This window comes from Lygodium microphyllum, chromosome 25, assembly GCF_053477565.2.
Source record: "Lygodium microphyllum isolate KBCC chromosome 25, Lygodium_microphyllum_v1.1.10, whole genome shotgun sequence".
Taxonomy (NCBI): domain Eukaryota; kingdom Viridiplantae; phylum Streptophyta; class Polypodiopsida; order Schizaeales; family Lygodiaceae; genus Lygodium; species Lygodium microphyllum.
Genome location: NC_141159.1, coordinates 64,258,667 through 64,277,535, shown reverse-complemented (window position 1 = coordinate 64,277,535; position 18,869 = coordinate 64,258,667). Strand labels below are relative to the sequence as shown.

The 18,869-nt window shown below is 37.6% G+C and overlaps 1 protein-coding gene across 1 annotated transcript in view; it reads left to right on the top strand.

The window, feature by feature from the left end:
• Positions 1 to 18,679: 18,679 nt before the first annotated feature.
• Positions 18,680 to 18,869, top strand: part of SDHAF2 (succinate dehydrogenase assembly factor) — a 53,963-nt gene continuing 53,773 nt past the window's right edge. The window contains exon 1 of the mRNA XM_087666342.1: positions 18,680 to 18,840. The gene's annotated coding sequence lies outside the window, so the exon portion shown is untranslated. The remainder of the gene's footprint in view (positions 18,841 to 18,869) is intronic.

The window sequence follows — 18,869 nt, the reverse complement described above, 5'->3', positions numbered from 1 at the left end:
ACTTAATCTACTAGCTTATCCACGGTGGAATCTATTGCCAAACATTGCCAAAGGCTTAGGCAAGGTGCTATATATTGTGAAAATATCAAAGAGGCAAGCATGGAATGTGTGCACAAGAGGGAGAAAAGAGCTCCAAGTACAAGAACAAAATCTTGTTTACTAAGTTGCTTACAAGTACAACTTGTGTACACTCTCTCACTCTTTGGTAGTGACCCATAGGCTATTTATATAGCCTCTTCCTGGCTAGGGTTAGGGCTTCCCTTGTCCTTCCGGCTATTCAAGCCCACCTGCCCTCATATACCCTTGCTTACGGTGGGTTATGCCTATCTTCTAACACCCCCCCTCAATGCTAGGGTGGCATTGGATTACAAAGCATATAAGATACCCCCCCCCCCAAAACAAATGGGATGCCTTTATAGATCAGGCTACAAGAGTGTTTATAGGTAGATGGTTTAGAGACTCAAAAAATTTGATCATCAGATGGATTGGAGACATAGTTGGCCACCAATTCTTTGGGTACTTTAGGAATGTTGGGGCATTTACTAGTGAGATGCTCTGTCTTCTTGCATTTGTTACATTTCATTTTTTTGGGATACTTCTTCCAACAGTTGTTTACAATATGCCCTTTTTTCTTACAAATAGTGAGAACTGTATGTACCAAAACTTGATCATGGGAAGTTGAAGATGCCTGACTGGTGCTGCCTTCTTTGTGGTTCCTCTTTTCTTCATCCAAATAGGATTGGATGGTACTTGCCAATGTAGGATTTGGAATGTTGGTAAGAGTGGTTACAAGGGTAGGAAACACCTTTTTCACAGCTTTTAGGAGAATAGCAATAGCATCCTCTTCATGGATTGGAGCTTGTACTGAGGCAAGCTATGCCATGAGACCCTTCATGTGAGAAATGAATTTTCCCAAGTCTTCTCCTAATTTATATTCCAAGCTAAAGAATTCAATTTTAAGGAAAATTTTAGTATTTTTACTAGTGGCTCCATAGAGCTTTTCAAGCTCATCCCATTTTTCTTTAGCAATATTTAGTTGATCAACGTGATGAATCAAGGACTCATCTAAGTGTAACGTGATGATTGCTTGGGCATGTTGGTCATCATCTACATCAACCAGATTTGCAAAGTTTACAGCTCTAGTGCCTTGAATGAGAGGCCAATACCCTCTCTCCATCATCTTGTACTTGATAAGTACTTGCCATGGGTGGAAATCTTTGCCATCAAATTTACGAATTTGAGGGCGGACATTAGCATATGTTGTGGCCATTGGGAAGGTCTTACCACTTGCTAAGACAAGGGAAGTGTCTAGTCTCTTACAAACTGCCAATGAATGCAGAAGCAAATCAAGGACACCATTACAAACAATTAATATTCAAAATCGCAATGAAGAGAAAGGCTGAAAATCATACATAGGTAGTACTTCAAAATATGACTTTGGTGGTCCTTTCTTATGTGCAATCTTCTTCCGAGGTTTAATGGTCTTTTTAGGCTTCAACGATGTGAACCTAGACTGGACTTCTGGCTCCTCCTTGTGGTATGGTTTAGTAGATAAACCTTGTGTTGGACAAGGATGGCGGTCTATGATTTCAACGCTTGTTGCTGATGACTCCAAGGAGAATACAATGTCACTCATCTCTTCGATTTCATTAACCAACATATTTGAAAGAAACCACATATGATATGCAGCAAGTAACACTAGTTTAGGATAGGATGGTCTTTGTGTTTATAGTTGTACACATAGCCTTACAAAGTGAAGTAGAGCACTTAATGGTTTTAATTTTCTGATGAAAAACTCAGATTGAGTAAATACCAGCAACAAAATGATTGAGCAATGTGCTTTAGTGCTTACAAGCACTCATCTCTAGTTTATGCTACTAGAGATGGTAGATGTCAGTCTTGATGAGCTTGGTTATGCCCTACCAAGTGAAAGAACATCTGAAATGGAGTTCCCATATTAGTAACTAACTCTAGAAGAGATAACTCAGTGATTAAAATCACTGTTAGTGACAGCAAAAGATGAAAAAAAACAAGAAGGTCAAGCTTTCAAGCTTGTGGCTATGGTTGCCATGAAACCCACAGTTAGGGTTTGACTCTGTGGGAGTAGTAGAAGAAGAGTTTTAAGAAACCCTCTTGGATGGAGATAGCCCACTGGGGGGGACTATCAAAGCCCCATGGTCGTCGCCATCATTGTGCCGCCATACGAACTGCTAGACTGTTCAGAATTGCACCAATCTGAGAAAACCCGCAATGTCGTGCTCTTGTTGCCCAATATCAAGCTCTGACTTGCCACACAGCTGTGCCCTGAGGTGGAGAGAAGGTTTCTAGAAGATAGAAGGAGCTGAAATGCCCCTCCTATGCATGCATCAAGTCCACCAAGGTTAGGGGGTCCAGAACAAGCTATGGAGGTGAAGAAGATAGAACAAACATGAGAAGATATTGGCAAATAGTCAGAGGGGAAGAAGCAAAAGCAATATGAAAAAAAAAGAAATTGCAAGTCCCTAAGAGTATGGTAGAGAAACCTCTACAAACTAGGAATTTCTTGAATACTCTCTCAATTCCTAAGGGGAGTTGAGGCAAAGCAAATGCCTTTGCTAACTACCTATGGAGTACCTAGATTGAGAGTATCCAAGGATCAATGCCAAAGTACAAGTCGCTATGAAGTAAAGCAAGCTTACAAGGGTCACTCATGAATATATGTGTGTATCTTGTGCATTCAAATCAAGATATTTTTAAGATACCAATTTTTATACATTTTTAATTGAAGGGTTCCATGTAAAGGGGTTATTTACAAATTGAATGGAAAAGGGTTGTGTTCACTATATATATATATATATATATATATATATATGTGTGTGTGTGTGTGTGTATAGTGAACCCCCTAAGAAAGCAAGTTCAAAATTATAGGACCAAGGTACCCAAATTGGTTTGTAGAACAAATAGGGGAAGAAGGAACAAGCCGTCATCAAAATGCAAGAGAAACAATGGTTTAAAGAACATGCAATGGATGTGAAGGGAGATAAAGGATTTGAGAGACATAAGACTAAAAATAATAACATTGCTAGTTGAGATGAGAGATAATCTAAAGGTTGCAACTTTCAATGCCAAAGGGCTCAATGGTGAGGTGAAAGGAGGATCCCTATGGAAATGGAGTAAGAAGGGAAACTTTGAAGAAATTTTGATTCAAAAACATAAAGTTTCAATGTGCCAAGGGAAGAGATTCTATAGGGGTTGCATGACCCTTGGTAGAGAAGTAAAGTCTCAAACTAGTAGTGTGTAAGATTACAAGGGATGTGGCTAAAGAGCAGGGAAAGGAAGGACCAGTGAAATGGGTTGAAGAAACTCTCAGCTCTCTATTAGATAAGGCAAAATGCACGAGACTGATACAAAGTGAGATAGAGCTAATGAACACAACACAAAGGATCATAGAGGAAGCATTATTGACAGAAATCAATAAAGTTAAGCTACTTTATCACAAGAGGCTAATTGGGGATCCACAATGCGTCTCAAAAGCTTTTGTGAGGAATAATAAAAGGACACTAAAAGAAAGTATGATTGTTGTGCCAAATGACAATTGCACATGGATGGAAGAATAAAAGGAAGTTTTGAAGGCATTCAAAGGTCTCTTCCATAAGTAGTACCCAAAAAAAGGTAAGGAATGTGCTAAGGCAATTGGAACCATACTAGAAATAGTGCATAAAGTCATCAGAAATAGTGCAACTAGGGGGCTAGAAAGAGAATTCACTACAAAAGAAATTAGAAAGGCCATGGAATTTCTATGAAGGAATAAATTCATCAAGATATGATGGAATCACAATAGAGATGGTTCTCAATTTCTGGACTTGCCTTAAATGGACTCAATTAATTAACAAGTACTAGCACGAGGGTCAACTCCCCAATGCTTGGTAATCTCTTGGAGGAAAGTACTAGAGAAGGTGAGGAAAGAGGATGGAAAAATGGAGTGGTGTAAAGGAGAGAACATCTATCTGTCCTAGGAATTAAGACCTCTCATTGTTGAGATGTTGGGAAGAAAGGCACATAAACTAGTAAAAAAGGGGATGTACCAAATGTAGGATTGGATAAATGTTGATGGGAAAATTGTAGTGCTTGATGTGGCCAAAGAGAGGTGAACATCACAAAAGTTTTTATGATGACATGGAAATACATTGTTGCAAGGATACAACACAAGGAAAAAAGGAATCAGTCTCTTGATACTATTGGGCAAATGTATAGCCAATATGATGTACACCAAGGTTATAAAAAAGGAGTTGTAAATGGTAACACTAATCACAATAACAATTAATAGGATTTGGGGAATCACAATTATAGAAGAATAACTAAAAAAAAGACTTGCAAATAATTGGATGGGTCATAGTGGGAACATTTGTAACAATGATTGTGGGAAGCAAGAGGAACATTGAATGGGAAATGCACATGTGGGGAACTAGAAACTTTGCAACATCTATTTTGGAATAGGTGTTTAGTAGAGGGAGTTTGGCTTCCAAATCTAGGCTATAGTAAAGAAGATGAAAGGATGATGCAAATACGTCTTTGGTGACTGTGGGGCCAGAAGTAGAGCCAAAAGGATGATGCACATGTGTGTCTTTGGTGAGTCCAAGGCCAGACGTAGAGCCAAAAGAAAGATGATGCAAATGTTTAGAGTATTTAATTTGTTGGAAATATGGGAGTCAGCTAGGAACAGAAAGTGAGTTGGGCCAAGATTAACAATAAAGTATGTAGGTATAACAAAAAGTGAGTTGGGCCAAGATTAGGAGTAAAGTATGTAGGTATATACAAGTCGCTATTATTTTAGGCAAAATAAGAGAGGGAGAAAAGGCTAGGCTAGAGCAACTTATAAAAAGACCTTGATTTTGTTGTAAAAATGATGTTTTTATCTAATAAAATTATATCTATTTATGTTGAAATGAAAAAGTGATAAGGTTAATAGAGATCATATGGAGGCAATAAAGTTGGGGTGGCAAAGAAGATGCATCCAAAAGTTGAACTTTCCTTACAAAATTAATGGTGGTTGTGAGGGCAAAAATTATATTTCAAGTGAATCTTTTGAACATAACAATAAATTGAGCAATACATGTCAAAAATATCTTTCCAATTACAAGTGGAAAATGAATTGAAAAATAATCCACAAAAGGAAAAACTTGTTAGTGGAACATTTTATACCCACCAAATTTCAATGTGCATATTGTGTTCTTTTCTAAGCTTGTGCTATGTACATACAAAAAGCACTTTCACAACCTCAAAAGGACATATGTGTACCTCTTCATATATATGAATTTTCCATAGGGGCTTAAGTTGTGATAGGTCGAGTGAATCATAACTTTTTTCTCATTTTGCTATATGCCTCAGTTAGGAAAGATTCCAACAATTAGAATTAGATATTTTTCCAGAAAACAACAAAAGTACCAACCTAGGGCTATTGGTAAGGAGGAGAGGAAGATATGTGGGATAGTGTGGCTTTTGAGTGAAGCTATTACGTAAGGTGATATTTCCACCATCATGAAGCTCATGGAGTAAGAGGCATATTGACATGGATCCAAAAGGCTAGATGATCTAGGTGTAGTATATCATCACCATCAAATGTTGCGATCATCATGTAGAATATATGATAGTATTGATGTGTAGAATCACATGTATTTCTCCTTCTCAATAGGGTCTTTCTCTCAAGCTTGTACAACTCCTACTATTGTTAATTTTAGGGTTTATACTCATCTTTTACTCTCCTTCTTTTTCAAAACCTTTAATAATGCAATTATAAGCTTCATCTTGCTCTTGATTACTACATGTGGCCTTGCTTTGCTATCTTGTCATCCCTCCAACAACTAGTACCAAAGCCATCATTCCACCCCCCTCTACGCTTCTCCTATATAAGTGCACATTTTGCAATATAAAAAATCACATTTTGGTTACATTTTGAGTGTTGTAAATTAATTTTTGCATTTTTGACAACGTTTAGAAAATGATCAATCATTCCCACAATAGGTCTCCATCAAAGCAAGTCCATGGATAGTGGGATAGTGCCCACACCTTGAACATGCATTGATAAGTTGTCACCAATGGTTATGTTGCCCCCCTCTATAATGAACATCTTGGATCCATTCTTGATGATAAGTCATATGAGAAGATATATTGCCGTCCACGAGCTAAAGCTTGTTTGATGAATAAGCTAAAAGTAGTGTCATCCACCTTATAAATATGGACAAAGTCAAATTCCATTGTTGTTATCAATGTAGCTTAACAGCCTTATAAATATGGACAAAGACAAATTCCATTGTTGCAATCAATGTAGCCTTAAAAGCCTTTGCACTAGCCTTTGCTCTAGGCCAAAGATTGGAGTGTTTCTTCCAATACTTTTCCTCTAGATGAGTAGTCTTCATACAACATGGACACTTGGGATGGCCCTTGGACTTGAAGTCCTTCACCTCATCCTACTATTTCTTCTATTTCTTGCCTTTCTTTTGCTTCTCATTTCCACCCCGTGATGATGTTCCAACAACAAAAGTTGGTACTGTTCTTTTTATGGCACATCTCTTGCTAACACCTCATTGCCATTGGTATAGTTGTTTTCATAACCTAAAAAACTTTTTTCCCAAGTAAGAATGAAAAAAGAAATTCATCCTTCTAGCCCAAAACTAGATTAACAAGTGCACTGCATGCATAGGTAGGCAAAATTGGATTCTGGATGAGCCTATGCCACTTGGAAAAAGTAATAAGAATAGAAGTAGATTGAGAAATCAAAACTTAGTAGCCCATGCCATTATGATGTGTTTTATTGCTTATTTACGTGACTACAATACATTACCATTCTATGATTAAATATAATTATACATGTCAATTTCTGTGGCTTGAAAAAACCACAAGATGTTGCCAACCATATCTAAGCAAACTGAAACATAATCACTTTTAAACTATGCTTACATGTATAATACTTACGAGTTTTTGGAGCCAATCAGATTTGGTTAAAAACTTGATGTATAGCTTGAGATATTGTTTTGATGAAGAGCACCTTACAAAACATAAAATGGAAAACTAGAAATTTGGTGGTTTTTATGTTTCACTTTAAAAAAAAAATTGGTTTGAGACTCAACTTATAAACTTTGTAAAAAGAAAAGTAGTAACCAAAAAGAACACATAAACATGTTGTACAAGTAGCATGCTGAAGAGATGGCACACATCTCTTCGTTGGTTTACAATTATGGGAGAAGGTGCTATTCCCTTGTCTTTCGAGAAGATGCGGACTTTTGTTTGCTTTTCTTTACTTTTCTTTACTATTGATGCTGAGAAGAAGGAAAAAGGTAGATTCTAACCTTTTGAAAGATTGTATGTGTGGAGATTTTAGTAGCCGTTGTTAAACTAGAGCATGCAATGATTAGACAGAACCAAATGAGCATGCTACATCAACTCCAAGTAAAACAATTATTAGTTTTATGATGGAAGATAATAACAATCAATTGTGCATTCTTTAATAATAACTAGCGTTTTGCACGCACTTTGCGTGCACAGAACGCTAGGCTGCTTCGCGGCAGCTTCGCTGCCTCGAAGCGGCAAGCATTCATAGCACGGCAACTTCGCTCAACAATCCATTTCTCATCTTTCTCTCTCCTCTTTTTCTTCTCCCTCTCTCTCCCCCCAAATTCCCTATGTCTAATTCTCTCTCTCTCTCTCTCTCTCTCTCTTTCTTTGCCTTCTATTTTAGTTTTTTTTTTCCCTCTCCTGGTTCTCTCTCTCTCCTTTTTTTCTCTTCCCGCTTTTCTTCTCTCTCTCTCTCTCTCTCTCTCCTTTCATTCTCCCCCCTCTCTCCTCTCTTTTCCTTCTCTCTCCCTCTCCTCTTTTTTCCTTTTTTTTGTTCTTCTTCTTTCTTTTTTATTCTCTCTTTTTTAAATTTTATCTTTTCTCTCTCTATAATTCTCTCTATATGTTCTGTCTCTCTCTTCGTCTTCTTCTTTCACTTTCTTCCCCCCTTTAGTCTCTCTTAAAGTATGTAAATTTTATCTTTTCCTTATATATACTTCTCTCTTTATGTTTATATTCTCTCTCTTCTCCTCTCTCTCTCTCTCCGTCCCCTTTTCTTCTTCTTCCATTTCTCCTAATTTTCCTTTTTTTCTTCTCTCCCTCTCTCTCTTTTAAATTCTCTTTTTCTTTTCTTCTTCTCTCTTTTAAATTTTATATTCTCTCTCTCTCTCTTCCCCCCTCTCTCCTTCTCTCTCCCTTCCTCTCTCTAAAAAAATATTTAAATTTTAAAAAGACTTTTCTCTTTTTTCTTTTTTCCCATCTCTCTTTCTCTTTTCCTCTCTCTTATTATTATTATTATTATTCTCTCTCTCTCTCTCCCCCTCTCCTCTCCTTTCCTTCTCTCTCCTCTTTTTTCTTTTCTTTTTCTTTTAAATTTTATCTTTCCTCTCTATAATTCTCTCTGTGTTCAAATTCTCTCTCTTCTTCTTCTTATTTTCTCTCTCTCATTTTCTTCTTTTTGTCTCTGTTCCCCCTCTCTCCTCTTTTTTCCTTTTTTATTTTCCTCTCTCTCTCTTAAATTTTATATTCTCTCTCTCTATAATTCTCTTTCTCTCTGTTCCCTCCCTCTCCTCTTCTTTCTTTTTTGCTCTTTGTATAAAAATATACAAAGAGCAAAAAAGAAAGAAGAGGAGAGGGAGGGAACTATACAAAGAGCAAAAAAGAAAGAAGAGGAGAGGGAGGGAACATGGGAACAGAGAACAAAGAGCAAAAAAGAAAGAAGAGGAGAGGGAGGGAACATAGAGAAAGAGAATTAGAGAGAGAGAGAGAGAGAGAGAGAACCTAGGCCCTACGCATAAGAGAGAGGGGGGAGGGGGAGAAGAAAAATGTTTAATTAAAAAAAGACTATTCTCTTTCCTCTTTCTCCCCCTTCTCTCTCCGTCTTTTTCTTTTTATCCTTCTTCTTCTTCTTCTTCTTCTCTTTCTCTCTTTTATTCTATCTCCTTCTCAAAGTGTGTGAAAAACTATATTTGAAAAATTTTAAATTAAAAAAGCTTTTAAAATGTTTACTTAAAAAAGTTTAATCTAACTGAGAGAGAGAGAGAGAGAGAGGGAGAGAGAGAATTTTGATTTAAAAAGAAGTTTGATTTAATTAAAGGAGAGAGAGAGAGAGAGAGAGAGAGAGAGAGAACCTAGGCCCTACACATGAGAGAGAGGGGGGGAGTGGTGCGCAGATCGGACGCAGGTAGCTCACGTAGTGAATTCCCAAAGGTCCCCAAGAACAAAGCACTCTACTTTTTAGCACAAAAACCAATGTAAAAACAAGCACGACATGAGACAAGAGACAAATTGGGTTGAATCTCCCCCATGCCTTGTGTGAGCGCTTCACAAAGCATGTATTTAATATATATTTCCAATCTTTTTGCTCAAAAATAGCCCAATTACAAAAATATGACAAGCTTTTAGCTTTTGAGTTTGCTTTCTACCAAAAATAGGAAAATAAAGCTAATGGACGGTGCCCAAAGAGTCTGGCACGCCCAATCTCAATGTCCAAATAAAAATAACATATCCAGGCGCATAAGCGCATACAAAATAATAATAAATAGTCGATGTCTCTATAGACATAATCAAAATATAGGCGTGGCGCCTATCAAAATATAGTCGAAAGGTCGAAAACCCGCTAGACTCCAATGCTTTCCTCCGCCACTGCTGCTATCTCTACACATCAACTGAAGCATTCACAATCGTTAGTAAAATAACACAATTAAACCGACAAAAGTGAATACCTAGCAGTCTTCAGCTACATAAATAAATCAACTGGTTAGAAATAAATCCTAACCTTAATTTATTACGAGTGCGCACTCTAAACTCATAAACGTTTATTAATTTAATATGCATTTTGCGGAATCACCCGCTATGGAATCACCCATGTACACACTAAATTAATGAAACGCCCGAAAAGGATAGGCGTCCCCATCAACTTCTCGCACAAAGAATCCTCTTTGTGTATGAGCCCCGGTCATCTAAGTTTACGGAATCCACCGTAAAACCTCACGGAATCCACCGTGGAATATGCCTCCTGGCATCATACCCCCGGGGTGGGATAGCAATTGACCTCAATTGCTATTAGCTCAATGTGGAGCTAACAGAGTGGGGAAAGCATTTAGGTCTCTAGCGTGCATCCATTGTGCTTCTTCTACAGGATGATTCTTAAATTTCACGAGATATCTAGAGTACCTTCGGCCAGTTCTAGTGGTCATGTAATCAGTGTCTATAATGGCTTCTGGTTCAAGGATTTCAGTCTCTTCTTCTAATAAAGGTGGGTTTTCATAGACAGGGTGGATAGGTAATTGTCCTCTAAATGGTCTCAATAAACTAATATGAAAGGTATTATGAATTTTCCAATGAGATGGCAATTCTAACTTGAATGCATTGTCATTAATCTTATGAATGATTCTAAATGGTCCGTAAAATCTAGGGGCTAATTTGACAACTGGATGTCTATCTACACTTTGCAGTCTACGCTTTTCTATTCTAAGCCAAACATAATCATCAACTTTGAAATTCATGGCTTGTCTTTTCTTGTTGGCTTGTTTGGTATATGATTGTTGGGCTTTAGCAATCATATCCTTTACCTCATCAAAAATAGTGTTATGCATAACAGCAATATCATCGGCACTTTGTATTCTATTAGACAAAGATGCAACAGGTGTAGATAATCTATGTCCATAAATAACTTCAAAATGTGCTTTCTTTGTAGATGTGTGAGGTGTATTATTATATGCAAATTGTAATAAATGTAAATGAGTATCCCATGTCTGAGGTTTAGAGATAGTGTATGCACGTAAAAGATCTAAAATAGTGCTATTTGTGGCTTCTGTTTGTCCATTTGTTTCTGGATAAAATGCAGATGAGAAATCAATCTTTGTGCCTAGATTTGCAAACAGTGTAATCCAGAAATTATTACAAAATCTAGAATCTCTATCTGAAATAATCACTTTCGGCAATCCATGGTTAGTAAAAACAGTTTTCAAAAATAATTGTGCTGCTTGTGATGCTGTTAAAGTTTTCTTACATGCAATGAAATATGCTTGCTTACTAAATCTATCTACAATTGTCCAAATCATGTCATGGTTAGATTTAGTATTTGGTAAGCCAGTAATGAAATCCATAGATATATGTTCCCAAGGTTTAGATGGAATGGATAAAGGCATTAATAACCCATACTGTTTACCATGATGTCTCTTTATTCTTTGACAAATCAGACATTCAGAAACAAAATTAGACACATCTGCATCCATATGCGGCCAATAAAAATCTTCAGTTAACATGCGTAATGTAGAAATGATACCTCTATGACCTTGATATGGGGGACAATGAATTTCATTTAAAACAAAAGATCGGAATGGAATAGTAACACACAGTCTCTTTTCAAAGAACATGAATCCATCATTATATGACAATGAATCAACAGGAATGAAATTATTTTGAACTAATTTTTGCCAATCAGAATGAAAAGTAATATCCTGGTGATATGTGTCTTTCATAGCAATCAAAGAATCAAAAGATATGATAGAAATGTTATGAATTGCAGGTCTTCTACTTAATGCATCGGCAACTACATTTTCTTTTCCAGGTTGGTATTGAATGATAGGATGGAAACTTTGAATGAATGAAGCCCATTTGATATGACGGTCAGAAATTTGGGGTTGGCTAAGTAGATGTCTAATGCTTTGCTGGTCGGTCTTTATCATGAATTCTGAACCCATTAAATAATGCTTCCATTGTTTCAATGCTTGAACAACTGCTAAGAGTTCCTTGTCATAAGTGGAATATTTAAGCTCAGAGGGTTTCAGCTTAGAACTAGAATATGCTATTGGATGGTTATCTTGCATTAACACGGCTCCTATTCCTGATCCGCTAGCATCAGTCACAACTAAAAAGAATGGTCTGTTAAAGTCAGGCAATTGTAGGACAGGGGCATTGGTCAATGCACATTTAAGTAAATCAAAGGATTTCTGCTGGTTTTCAGTCCATTGATAAACAATGCCTTTCTTAAGAAGTTTGGTCAGTGGTAAAGCAAGTAATGAGAAATTACGTACAAACTTCCTATAGAAACTAGCAAGACCAAGGAATGAGCGTAATTCATGTACATTTTTAGGAATAGGCCAATGCAATATTGCGTCAATTTTCTAAGGATCAACTTTTATTCCTTCTTCTGATACAATATGACCTAGATATTCTATTTCTGTCTTAAAGAATTCACTCTTGTCAGGATTTGCAAACAATTGATTTTCTTTCAGTAATTGAAAAACTATTGATAAATGCTCGTAATGCTCTTTTTCACTTTGACTGAACACTAAAATATCATCAAAGAAAACAATCACACAATACTGATATTTTAGAAAAATACGGTTCATCATTCTACTGAAAGTAGCAGGTGCATTAGTTAATCCGAATGGCATAACTAAGAATTCGTAATGGCCAAACTGTGTCCTGAATGCAGTCTTAAATATGTCAGATCTATCTAACCTCACCTGATGATATCCAGATTTAAGGTCAATTTTACTAAATATAGAAGATCCTTGCAGTTTGTCCATAAGGTCATCAACTCTAGGTATAGGATACCTATTCTTTACAGTGATCTTGTTTAATGCTCGGTAGTCAATACACATCCGATAAGTATTATTCTTTTTCTTGACTAAGAGCACAGGTGCACCGAATGGAGAACTGCTAGGTCGAATTAAACCTCTATTTAGTAATTCTTCTACTTGACTCTGGATTTCTTTTTGCTCTATTTGATTGTGCCTATATGGGGCTTTGCAAGGTGGTTGTGTGCCAGGTATTAGGTCAATCTTATGGTCTTCTGGTCGTGATGGAGGTAAACCTGGTGGTAGGTCTTCTGCAAAACAGTCCTTAAAATATCCAAGAAATTCCTTATGCCTAGGGTGCATATGAGTTTCTTTTGCGTGCAATTCATTCACCCAAATGAGATATGATTTAGTATTCTTGCGTAGTGCACGTTTTGCTTGAGTATGCGAAAGCAGTGGAAACATATGAGATGCATGCATACCAAATAATGTAATAGATTTTCCTTGAAAATTTATATTCATTGTGTGTGTGGAATAATCTATATTGGGATTATGTTGGTGTCTCCATGGCATTCCTAGAATAATGTCGCTAGATTGTAATGGGACAACTAAGAAGTTTCTTCTTTCAATATATGGACCAATTTGAATTTCTAAATCTTGAACTTCTTGTGTGCCATTGTACCTAGTACCTAAAAATGCAGCTTTTATGCGATAGTGCGTAGGTACAGTATGCAATTTCAATTCCTTTACCAATTTTGCTGAAATAAAGTCATGCGTACTACCGTCATCATGCAATATAATTCTTTCTTTTCCATGCACCATACATTTCATAGACAACAATGAATGTAAAGTAGGCATACCTGGTAAAGTGTCAGAAGTAGTAGTAGGATCATCTTCTTCTTCAGTGAAATCCGGCATATCCTCATGCTCGTCTTCGTCCATAGCTCCAAGGTAGTTGATATGTGCTGATGGCTTCTTTGAATGACAATTTGCTGCGAGATGGCCTGGCTGGTGACACTTGTAGCATACGATAGGCTTGGCTTTGGTCACATTATTTGCAATGGCTGGGAGTCTGGGTATATTTGGATTTGCTTGTTGGATAGGCTTAGGATTTGGATTGACAGTGGATGGTAATGCAGGTGGTTTAGGCCAATTCTTGCGGAAAGATGGTGATGAAAAACGACCTGGATTAAACCTTCTGAAATTTGAATTGAATTGTTTAGATCCATAATTACCGTTTGCTTGGAATGGCTGTGGTCGTCGATCTCTTCCACGTAACTTATCTTCAGTGTCGTGAGCTAAGGAGATGGCGTCTTCAAGGGTAGCAGGCTTGAACATATTCACCTCAGCGTAGTAATGTCCAAGAAGTCCAGACATGTACTTCCGCTTATGTGTCGTCTCTGGTACGTCTTCAAGCATGCGTAGCTGTAGGAGTGCATTCCAAAAACGCTCTGTATACTGTGGAATAGGCTCACGGTCGCGTTGTTGAAGTAAATCCCATTGCTTGATAGCCTTCTCATGAAATTGCGGTGGAAGGAAATTTTGCATGAACTTCTTCTTGAAATCTTCCCATGTAGCAGGACATTCTATACTCTTGCGGACTACAGTCCACCAAAGTGATGCTCTATCTATCAGATGATTAGTAACACACTTGATTTTATCTTTCTCAGGATAAGTTTCCTCATGGAAATAGTCATCAAACTGGCTAATGAATGATAAAACAGTCTTTCCTTCTCTTATGCCATTGAAAGTGCGAAACTTGAAACTTCGTTTACTTATCTTGGATTCCTTGCGAATGGTTTGTGCTTCAAGAGTGGCATCGATGGTACGGCGAATCAGATCTTCAGCTTGAGGTTCTTCTTTATCAGTGGACGCTCCTTGTAGCTTTGTCAATTGCGCTTGCAAGGCTTGCCTAGCTCTTCGCTCTTCTTCCAATTGCAGCATGATAAGATCCAGCTTTTGTTCCATGGTAGGCTCGGGTAGGTCGTCTTCAGCCATAGGATCATCCATATGTGGGGTAGTCATCCTGTAAAACTCAACAAACCTTTCTCACTCAAAATCAGTTAGCGGGATGAGCATAGCTCAAATTTGGGGTTACAAGGCTATGTATTTTGGGTATTTTCTTCTTCAATTTTCAGAAATTCTGAAATATTTCTGTCTCCGTTTGCTGAAAGTACTTCAACGAACTTGTAGATAGGTAAAACAGCTTGCTGCGAACAACTTTCCAGTTCTGAGTTTTTGCAAACGAACAAGTCTTCTATGAGTTTTAAGCACTAGTCAGTTCTGATTTAGTCTGACTTGCAGAGTTGGAGACTTAACAGACTTGCAGGGTTGTTGACTTGCTGGACTTAGCCGATTTGCAGAACTTGCAGGACTTGATTAGTGTTGACTTGCGAAACTTGACTTCTGAAGTGCGTGACCGAGAGTTTGCAGACTTGTCAGATCTGTGTGTCTTGTACAACTTGATGAGAGCTTAAGGATTTAAGCTTAATAGTTTAAGCTATGGAGGGGGGGATTAATTGAAGAAAAAAAAACGGCGCAGTTGATTAGGACGTGGGTAGACGTTTCAGGCCGTCGCGGAATTTTCGGGCCCCCTCATACACCTCGTGATGAATTTCTTAAGTGATTAAGCTTTCTTCTAAAGCTTAAGTCAAGCTTAAACTTGAGAGAGAAGAGAGAGATGAAATTTTCTCACTGTTTCTTCACGACTTGTTCATGGAGTTGAGGGAGTGGTCCTCCGCCGACAGAGAGTGGTCCTTCGCGATCTGAGAGTGGAAACAGGGGTTCTTGATCGCCAGAAGTCTGCCTATATCGACGGTTCGCGACGAGATTGACTGTAGAGGCCGTTTGTTCCTGGAGCTCCGCCTTCGCCCGAGATTGGTAGCGATTGGAAGCCCTTGATCTCTGCTCCGCTCTGATACCACTGGTGCGCAGATCAGACGCAGGTAGCTCACGTAGTGAATTCCCAAAGGTCCCCAAGAACAAAGCACTCTACTTTTTAGCACAAAAACCAATGTAAAAACAAGCACGACATGAGACAAGAGACAAATTGGGTTGAATCTCCCCCATGCCTTGTGTGAGCGCTTCACAAAGCATGTATTTAATATATATATTCCAATCTTTTTGCTCAAAAATAGCCCAATTACAAAAATATGACAAGCTTTTAGCTTTTGAGTTTGCTTTCTACCAAAAATAGGAAAATAAAGCTAATGGACGGTGCCCAAAGAGTCTGGCACGCCCAATCTCAATGTCCAAATAAAAATAACATATCCAGGCGCATAAGCGCATACAAAATAATAATAAATAGTCGATGTCTCTATAGACATAATCAAAATATAGGCGTGGCGCCTATCAAAATATAGTCGAAAGGTCGAAAACCCGCTAGACTCCAATGCTTTCCTCCGCCACTGCTGCTATCTCTACACATCAACTGAAGCATTCACAATCGTTAGTAAAATAACACAATTAAACCGACAAAAGTGAATACCTAGCAGTCTTCAGCTACATAAATAAATCAACTGGTTAGAAATAAATCCTAACCTTAATTTATTACGAGTGCGCACTCTAAACTCATAAACGTTTATTAATTTAATATGCATTTTGCGGAATCACCCGCTATGGAATCACCCATGTACACACTAAATTAATGAAACGCCCGAAAAGGATAGGCGTCCCCATCAACTTCTCGCACAAAGAATCCTCTTTGTGTATGAGCCCCGGTCATCTAAGTTTACGGAATCCACCGTAAAACCTCACGGAATCCACCGTGGAATATGCCTCCTGGCATCAGGGAGGGGGGAGGAATTTAATTAAAAAGGGAAGGGGGTTTTAATTAAAAAAAAGGGAGGTGAAGAAAGGAGGTTTTAATGAAAAAAGGGAAGCGGAAGAGAAAATGAGATATTACACGTGAGAAAGAGAGGAGGGGAGGGGGTTTTGATTAAAGAAAAGAGGTTTGGAAAAGGGGGTAGGTTCGGGAAGCCCTCTGGAGGTTCGAGGCTTTCCGAACTTATAGCTAAAATAATATTTTAAATTAAAAACTTTTAAAATATTTAATTAAAAAGTTTAATCTGATTGAGAGAGAGAGAGAGAGAGAGAGAGAGAGAGAGAGAGAGAGAGAGAGAGAGAGAGAGAGAGAGAGAGAGAGAACCTAGGCCCTACACATGAGAGAGAGAGAGAGGGGGAGGGGAGGGAGGAGGAATTTAATTAAAAAGGGAAGGGGGTTTTAATTTAAAAAAGGGAGGTGAGAAAAGGAGGTTTTAATGAAAAAAGGAAAGAGGAAGAGAAAATGAGATATTACACGGGAGAAAGAGAGGAGGGGAGGGGGTTTTGATTAAATAAAAGAGGTTTGGAAAAGGGGGTAGGTTCGGGAAGCCCTCTAGAGGTTCGAGGCTTTCCGAACCTATAGCTAAAATAACATTTTAAATTTAAAAAAACTTTTACAATATTTAATTAAAAAAAGTTTAATCTAACTGTGTATGAGAGAGAGAGAGAGAGAGAGAGAGAGAGAGAGAGAGAGAGAGAGAACCTAGGCCCTACACATGAGAGAGAGGGGGAGGGAGGGGGGAGGAATTTAATTAAAAAGGGAAGGGGGTTTTAATTTAAAAAAGGGAGGTGAGGAAAGGAGGTTTTAATGAAAAAAGGAAAGAGAAAGAGAAAATGAGATATTACATGTGAGAAAGAGAGGAGGGGAGGGGGTTTTGATTAAAGAAAAGAGGTTTGAAAAAGGGGGTAGGTTCGGGAAGCCCTCTCCAAGTTCGAGGCTTTCTAAACCTATAGTTAAAATAATATTTTAAATTAAAAAACTTTTAAAATATTTAATTAAAAAAATTTAAATTAAAAAGTTTAATCTAACTGAGAGAGAGAGAGAGAGAGAGAGAGAGAGAGAGAGAGAGAGAGAGAGAGAGAGAGAGAGAGAGACTTTTGATTTAAAAAGAAGTTTGATTTAATTAAAGGAGAGAGAGAGAGAGAGAGAGAGAGAGAGAGAGAAAGAGAGAGAGAGAGAGAGAGAAAGAGAGAGAACCTAGGCCCTACTCATGAGAGAGAGGGGGAAGAGGGGAGATGAATTTAATTAAAAAGGAAAGGGGGTTTTAATTTAAAAAAGGGAGGTGAGGAAAGGAAGTTTTAATGAAAAAAGGGATGAGGAAGAGAAAATGAGATATTACACGGGAGAAAGAGAGGAGGGGAGAGGGTTTTGATTAAAGAAAAGAGGTTTGAAAAATGAGGTAGGTTCGGGAAGCCCTTTGGAGGTTCGAGGCTTTCCGAACCTGTAGCTAAAATAATATAGTAGTAAGACTAGCTACTTATTTAAAACGAGCCTCTTAAGCCTAACACCTAACTATTCTACTTATAATCCAATTAGTTTAATTAAAACTAACCCTCAATAATTAATTAATTTAATTAAAACTATCTTCATTAAGGCTTAACCAATGTTCTTATTTAAACTAACCCCTAAGATGACTACATTACATATTTAATACTATTATATATAATTTTCAATTATACTAATTGAGTGATAACTGATAAATAATATTGAATTCAAACTTCTCTCTGAGACTCACTCACACTTCACACTTTCTCTATTTACGACACCATATATTTTCTTTCTAATCCTAATTTAGGATTCACTTGCGAATCACTCATTCATTTCCATCGCTCTAACCCTACTTCAGGTGCTAAAACTTAACCAACCAATCAACAACTCTGTGTTTTAGCAACAAATAATGTCTAAACAATAACTAGTAAATTCTAAGTATTATCTATTTAATCAACACGTAATTAGTTAATATGTGAATGTGGTGACTAAACACTAATTAATTGTATGTCGCGACGAATTATTCTAACACTAGCTTTGACTAGTTACTAATTAACCCCACACCTCAAAATCTAATACAGTTAGAATCCAATCAAACACCCCACACTTCAAAATCTAAAATAATTGAAATCTAATCTAACGCGACATGTGATCATAGTGGCTAACTAACACCAATTAGTTGTAGACCATGACTAGTTATTTAAAAACACCCATGAAAATCTATTCTAAGAATAACACTAATATCAAACATATTGCATATTAATCAAATAGAGCACACTAATACACACATTAGTCAACCTCAATGTTGAATGTCGAACAATGCAAATCGTTAAGGGAATGGAAATCTTTCGATGTTGAATCGAACAACATTGCGGGCAAGGCAAGGTTTGCAAAGGCAGCGTAGGGCGTGTGTGGCGAGAACAAACCATCGCTTCCCTGTTACGGGATCGAAGCGTGTCAGGCTGCCGGGTATGCCGTATAACTCCCTCTCTCTCTCT